Source organism: Ornithorhynchus anatinus, chromosome 14 (genome assembly GCF_004115215.2).
Source record: "Ornithorhynchus anatinus isolate Pmale09 chromosome 14, mOrnAna1.pri.v4, whole genome shotgun sequence".
In the NCBI taxonomy this organism is placed as follows: domain Eukaryota; kingdom Metazoa; phylum Chordata; class Mammalia; order Monotremata; family Ornithorhynchidae; genus Ornithorhynchus; species Ornithorhynchus anatinus.
The window spans coordinates 10,195,851-10,202,758 of record NC_041741.1 but is presented as its reverse complement, the minus strand read 5'-3'; the positions used below and the strand labels follow the sequence as shown (position 1 = coordinate 10,202,758).

General features: G+C 40.8%; 1 non-coding gene across 1 annotated transcript; it reads left to right on the top strand.

Annotated features, from left to right (window-relative positions):
• Positions 1-3,693: 3,693 nt before the first annotated feature.
• Positions 3,694-3,831, top strand: LOC114816864. The gene has a single exon (XR_003764668.1). It is a non-coding gene; the product is annotated as a small nucleolar RNA SNORA7 (small nucleolar RNA).
• The last annotated feature ends 3,077 nt before the right edge of the window (positions 3,832-6,908 follow it).

Below are 6,908 nucleotides of genomic sequence, written 5' to 3'. Positions count from 1 at the left end.
TTCCACATTATCATTTTGAATCATAGAGCTGTTTTATTGGCCTGCTTTACAGGATAAATAAGTGTCTGTTGATCCTCATTAGTTTCAAACCCATGATTTGAGATTCTTTTAAATGTGCTAAAATTAACAAGTCTTAACAATGTGGTACAGAAAGCAACAATGCAAAATAATAAGGCATGCTGGGAATTGGACATCTGACAGAGCTTCAATTTTGAATCTGGCCTCCCCGATTTGGGAGATTCTACTTTGAGGCAACAGATCTGAAAATATTTGCTTGTCAATGAATCTAGGCAGTTTCTCCACTACCGCAGACCTGGGTAGCCTGGAATTTGGAAGGTAATGCCAAGTCAGAAGAATAGATAGGAAGAATATGATTTGATTTTCTAAACCGTCGATTGATTTGCTAATTGTAGTTTATATTGGCAACTAAATTCAAGATGGCACTGTTCTGTACCCCATTGAGGTCAGTGATTTCTTTATTATAATTATCTGGGGTATCTTTCCAGAACGTCTGGAGGAGCGTGCTATATCTTGATAGCTACAAAGTTTTTGGATAGCTAAATTTATATAGATATTTATATAGATGTCCAAACGCACACAAGCACTCGTCTCTGTGGAATTCACCAGTGCAGTACACTGCCCCTCATTCCCAGTGGGATCTGAACCAGTTACTAAAAAACATTTTTAACCAAGCCTCTCTGAATCTTATTGTTGATTTAGCCTAAACCCCAGCTCACCCAACTTTGCAACAATAAGAAAATAAATCTTTTTTTTAAAGTACAAAACATTTTTTAACTTTCAAAACTTTTATTTTATTTATAGAATAAAGCATACTAAAACTATCACCACAAACCTTGTGATTAATGTTTTCCATATGTGAGGAAAGAGCATGGGCTTTGGAGTCAGAGGTCATGAGTTCGAATCCCAGCTCTGCCACTTGTCAGCTGTGTGACTGTGGGCAAGTCACTTAACTTCTCTGGGCCTCAGTTACCTCATCTGTAAAATGGGGATTAAGACTGTGAGCCCCATGTGGGACAACCTGATTCCCCCGTGTCTCCCCCAGCACTTAGAACAGTGCTCTGCACATAGTAAGCGCTTAACAAATACCAACATTATTATTATTATTATCTTAATTTTCAAATCTTTTTAGCCTCCAATTCTCAATATCAGCCCAAAAAGGACCATGTGAAGCAAAACCAGGTTGCTGCATTATATCTTTGACCATCTTAGTCTTGTCTCTAGGATGTGTCGATTGTGATGGCTTATCTAGATGAAATGGGAAATCAGTGTGTTTATCAAATACATTCACTGAGTGTTTACTGTGTGCAGAACACTGTACTAAGTGCTTGGGAGAATATAATAGAGTAGGTAGACATGATCCCTTCTCTCGTGGGTGAAGCACATTAAAATACGAAGAGGGGAAGCAATAGGATATCTCCGTATCCTTGTATTACCAGTTGTACCTTTATTTTTCATTTTACTTGCACTGCACGCATTAAGTTTATATCGATTTGCCAACTAGATTGAAAGCCTCTCAAGGGCAGGGAATCGTATCTTTTACTTCTCCAGGAGTCTCCCGGGGCTTAGTACAGGATGTTTTGCTCACAAAACTTGTTAAATAAATTCTACTGAATGAATGAATGAATGAGTGCAATATCCACAATAACTTTGCTGCCCTTTCCAAGTGGGTCAGGAAATCAGGCTATGGTCATTCTGTCCCTGATTGCTGATCGATCCCAACCCCTCCTAGTTGATTCTAACCCACTGGCTGATTGCAGTCTTTATCCTCTCACTTTTGCCAGCAAAACTCTGATGGAACTATGAATCCCCATCAAATTATAAACCCCTAGAAAGCAGGGACCCTATCATTTGCTTCTGTTACTCACTTCTAGAATCTCAGATCAGTTTGGTTTTATTTCTATTTTACAGAACCTAATCGAGAAGGCTAACAAATCCTCCTGGAGGCTGTCAAAGAGTGTGGAGGCAGTGTGGTGTCAGGTTTCAGGGCAAATGAAAGGTCAGGAGAGCTGGGGCGCTATCCAACCTTCTCTGTGGCCATAAAAGCCAGGCTTCCCCTAGTTGTTACATCCAACTACTTGAGCTGTTCCACCCGCATCATTTACGAGCTTCTTTCAACATCGAGTGGCAAATACGGTAATAAAAAATGAAGTTCTAGAAGGAAGTCAGTCTCTTAGCATTGAAGCTATTTTCACAGCAACACTACTGTGCTGGATGTGACATTTGAGGAGAATGGATGACAGCAGGACACCCAAGCAGCTGTTGTACGGTGAAATGAAATTGGGAACTGAAAGCAAGGATGGCAGAGGAAACGATACAGTAAAACAAAGTCTCAGACCATGTGGCATCTCGTGTCCACTACAGGGCTCAGCAGATAGTGGTCATTCAGTGTGCAGTTCTTGAATGCAGCTGGTCACTCTCTGTGGCTCTCTGCACATAGATACTGTTGAAACCCATTATAATGTTCTGCATTCACTAAGTGTTCAGTACACTGCTTTGCACAAGTAGGCACTCAATAAATACTTATGATGATGATGATGACAACTATGGTGATATTAAGTCTGAGCCCGATAAAACCCCAATCCACTCATCCTAAAAATATGTGCAAAAATGGCCTGGATTTAATCTTTCAATAGATTGCCAGTGCTTCTTTTCACTCCCATCTTAGATAACATATATTGGAAAAAAAACACACACCTGCCATTCTAATGCCTAATTCATGTTATAGAATTTACATCCATATTTTGAAAGGTGTGGATGCCAACAGGGATTGGGGAGGGGACTGAAAACATAGGGAGAAGTCAAAAGTGGGTCATTTTGCCTAGTGATTTTTCTAAGCTGAGAGAGTGCTGCTCTCCTCACGGTTTTAGCTGTTGTTCCTCCTACTCATTGTTCTTTTATATAGTGTAATTATTTCCATTAGTTAGTCTTTTCTTGCTAGTGACAGTTGCCTTCTGCCAGCTGGTGCAAGTAGAAGTCCCTTGGAGTTCCTAATGTTGACAAAAAATCCCTTTAATGTCACACAGGTTTAGGTTGTATGAAGGGCTTATTGTCCCCACTACCTCCATCTTTCACAGGAAGGAATTCAGGCTTGAGTGGAAGCACATTACTTCTTCCGGGCCACTAGGGAACCATTTAGTTCACAGCTGCAGGAGTGATCAAGCAACACCTACTGCTCTGGAAGAGTGATGCACTTCAAGTGATAATGAGTTAGTCTGTTCTAAAGCAGGGGTACTATGACCTTAAAGAACCTCACAGTAAAGATAACTTGCATCTGGGTGCTCACGCTATGCTATGGTCTGTGCTTGCCAAAACCATGTCTCCTGACAGCTCATCATGATGTATCCAGATGGATGCACACTGTCAGAAGAACATTTCCTAGTTCTGCAATAGAAGATTTTTCAACAGCCTTTAGTTTCCCCCATAAATCACAGATAAAGGCACTGTCCAGTTACAAAGATCTCAAGATGAAGAACCTGCACCAAAGAATGGATTCTAGAGTTAATAGTTTGCATGATGCCACTCGCGTTCTCTTACCCCTATCAGGTGTGTTCCCAAAGGAGGGTGGGGGCCAGCACAAAATCCACTCCTATAAGTCACTGAGTATTGGCCGGGTAGGCCTGGAAGCAGCCCAGCTTTTCTGAGATCTCTTCAAATGGGGAGCCTCTAATAACTCCCTTCTCAGGGTTGCACCTGGAGGGTTTCCAGTACTCTACCAGTCCCGACTACGGGAGGAAGAGTCAAGCGGAGGCCTATCCATTCCATTCCTAGCTTGCGCAGTGGCTAGAGAGTGGAAGGCAATCTGCTACAAGTCAAAGCTCACCTGTGCCGGGCAGCAGCGGCATGGGAGACAGTCAAGGGCGGAGACTCAAGTTTACTGTGTGGAAGGAGGCAGTGATAAACTACTTTGGGATTTTTACCAAGAAAACTCTATGGATACACTACCAGATTGAATGCAGATGGAGGTGGGGCATTCTGGGAGAGATGTTTCCATGATGTCACTATGGGTTGGACACGACTCGATAGCGTAAGACAACAACAACCAACTCAGTTGTATTTTTTCCCTAGTACTTAGTACATTGCTCAGCACACAGTAAACCTCCAATAAAAACCACTGATTGATCATTTGATTAAGCCAACCAAGCCTAGAACAGACTTTAAGGTAGGCTGCTAGTTGGATTGCACTTCCAGCCTTGGGGAGACGTTCAAGAGAAGCCCAGTGGAGCAGTATCCACAATCTACTTGAATAGATCTACTGGAAATATCAATCTAAAGAACTGTTATAACCATGACTCTATTCAATTTTCTCTTTGACCCAGGGGAGAGAACTTGCATTAAGCAGTGCCATCTGTAAGGTGAATTTGTAAGGTGCATCATGCCATTTAGCCAAACCCCAACTTTCTCTGGAAGAAAGAAAATACTTGGGATCAGAAAGATGTGAATTTGGATAGACCTAGTCCATTCTATCTAAATTATTGATATTGATATCATTTAAAATTTTTCTATTCCTGATTGCTGCAGTTTAGCTAAACATACGTCTTAATTTCTTTAGCAATCAACCAACCTAATCTTATTTATAATCCATGCATCCCTTTCAAGTTTGACTCTCAAATCACTTACTATCTTGAGATTTGCACATTTTCATAATAATATATTGAACTTAAAGACAGTGCTGTTACTTTTTCCAAAGCACTTTCACATTGCTTAATTCATTTTGTTCTCATAGGGTCTGTCAAGTAGGGAGAGGCAGGCACTGTACTTCCAGGGCAGTTGCGACTTCTTTTTTAATGGTATTTGTTAAGCACTTACTATGTGACAGGCACTGTTCTAAACCCTGGGGTAGATCAAGGTAATCAGGTTGGACAAAGTCCCTGTCCCACACTTGGGACTCACAGTCGTAATCCTCATTCTACAGATGAGAGAACCGAGGCAGAGAGAAGTGAAATAACTTGCCCAAGGTCACACAGCAGACAAGTGGAGTAGCCGGGATTAGAAACCAGGTCCTTCTGACTCCCACACCTGTGCTCTATTCACTAGCCATATTGCTTCTCGACTTGCCTCAGGTCAGAGAGCAGGCCAGCAACAGAGCTGTCTGTATACCAGATCTGTACTCTTTTCATTAGACTATACTGCCTCTCCTCTCTAACATACCAATAAGATTTGCGATTGAGTTCTACCTGAAATAATGAAAATCATGTAAATAGGATAATAATAGAAAATGTTCACTATAATAATGCTTCACTTCTCTGTACCTCAGTTTCCTCATCTGTAAAATGAGAATTAATACGTCTTTTCCCTTCTTCTTAGACTATGAGCCTCTTGTGGGGCAGGGACTGCATATGACCTGATGAGGGCTTAGTACAATGTTTGACACATAGTAAATATCACAATTATTATTATTACGAGCATCGTTACTATCGGTTTGTAATCATTCCATCTGGCTTTCGTATTAATGAAAGACATTTTTTAAATGATGGAGAACTGATAGTCTGAGAACTCATGGACATCTGACTCGATAAAGAATAATAATGATGGTATTTGTTAAGCACTTACTATGTGCCAAGCACTGTGGACAGTTTTCATGAATGTTATGAATGAGCCAGGTGACCTTATGTGTGTTACTCTTCTTAGCAGACATTCCCACCATCTTAACCAGGCCGCATTTGTAGCCATCCACACCAACAGAACACAAACTAAAGTTCCTATGTAGTCAGTATTTGTAGTTACACCAATGTTATGGTTACCCAAGGTGGAAGAGAAACCATAGGTCAAGTCAAAGTCAAAGTCAACAATAAGGGCTAGTGGTTTTTTTCCATTCACCTCCTCCTTCTGCTTCCCCATTTTCTATAGTGTCTGCAAGAAGGAGAACATTCCAGAAAGTAACAGATGATGGGCTACATGGGTTCAGCTGTACATATTGCAATATTAGAAAAATAAACAGGGGAATAAATATCAAGACAAAAGGATCAGTAATGATACATCCTAGATTGTGCTTTGTTTTCTGTGGGAGCCATTTTGTTAAAAATTAGCTATCTCCTCTCCCCCTCCCTGCCATGAAATAAAAAAAAGAAGGATTCCAACACCCAAAAATCATTTGAAAAGCATCATTTCCAGATAATTTCCCCCTATCTGGCAGTAGAGTTCAGAGGCGTGAGATACCATGAGAAATTATCATCTGGTCAATGAATCAAAATTATATATTCACAAAAACTCAGTCCCACACGGGTAAACGGACTCCTCACATTGTCACTTGGATGCCATGGATCCAATATACCAGCCAAAGAAGATGGTCTCTTAATTTTTCCCTTGGTAACAGAGCTCAGCAAGAGGAGGGAGGGAACAAGTATCTGAAAGCCCTTCATATTGAGCCATTCCCCATTTGTAATTCCCAGACAAGCTGTCTTAGTCACCAGACTGCCTGAGCCCCCCCAGAGAAAATTACACTTTTTTTTCTGAAGTCTCTCACATGCCCCAAATAAAATTTACAGCCACAAAATACAATAGGTGCTAACTAACTAAGCCAGTGATGTATCTTCTGTGGAACTGCAATTGAAATTCTAGACCTGAGGTGCAAGCCTTGAATGTGAAGGCACTTGAGAGCCTCACATAGTCCTCGAGATATTTAGAATCAATATCCTAGATGGAGAAATCAAGCAATTTATGATCCTTACTAAACCTGTAAATTAAAAACATTAACATCTTCCTTGGCACCACATGGTTTTCAAATCTATATGACATCGCTTGGCTCCAGTTTTAGTCAGCATAATTTTGGCTTCTCTTTTTAACTGGACTGCAGCCAACTTCATTTGCTTCCATGTCCAATCCTAGCATCTTTGTTTAGTTCCTCGACTAAGTTTCTGTTTGAAATGGCTTGCGACGTAACTGTAAAG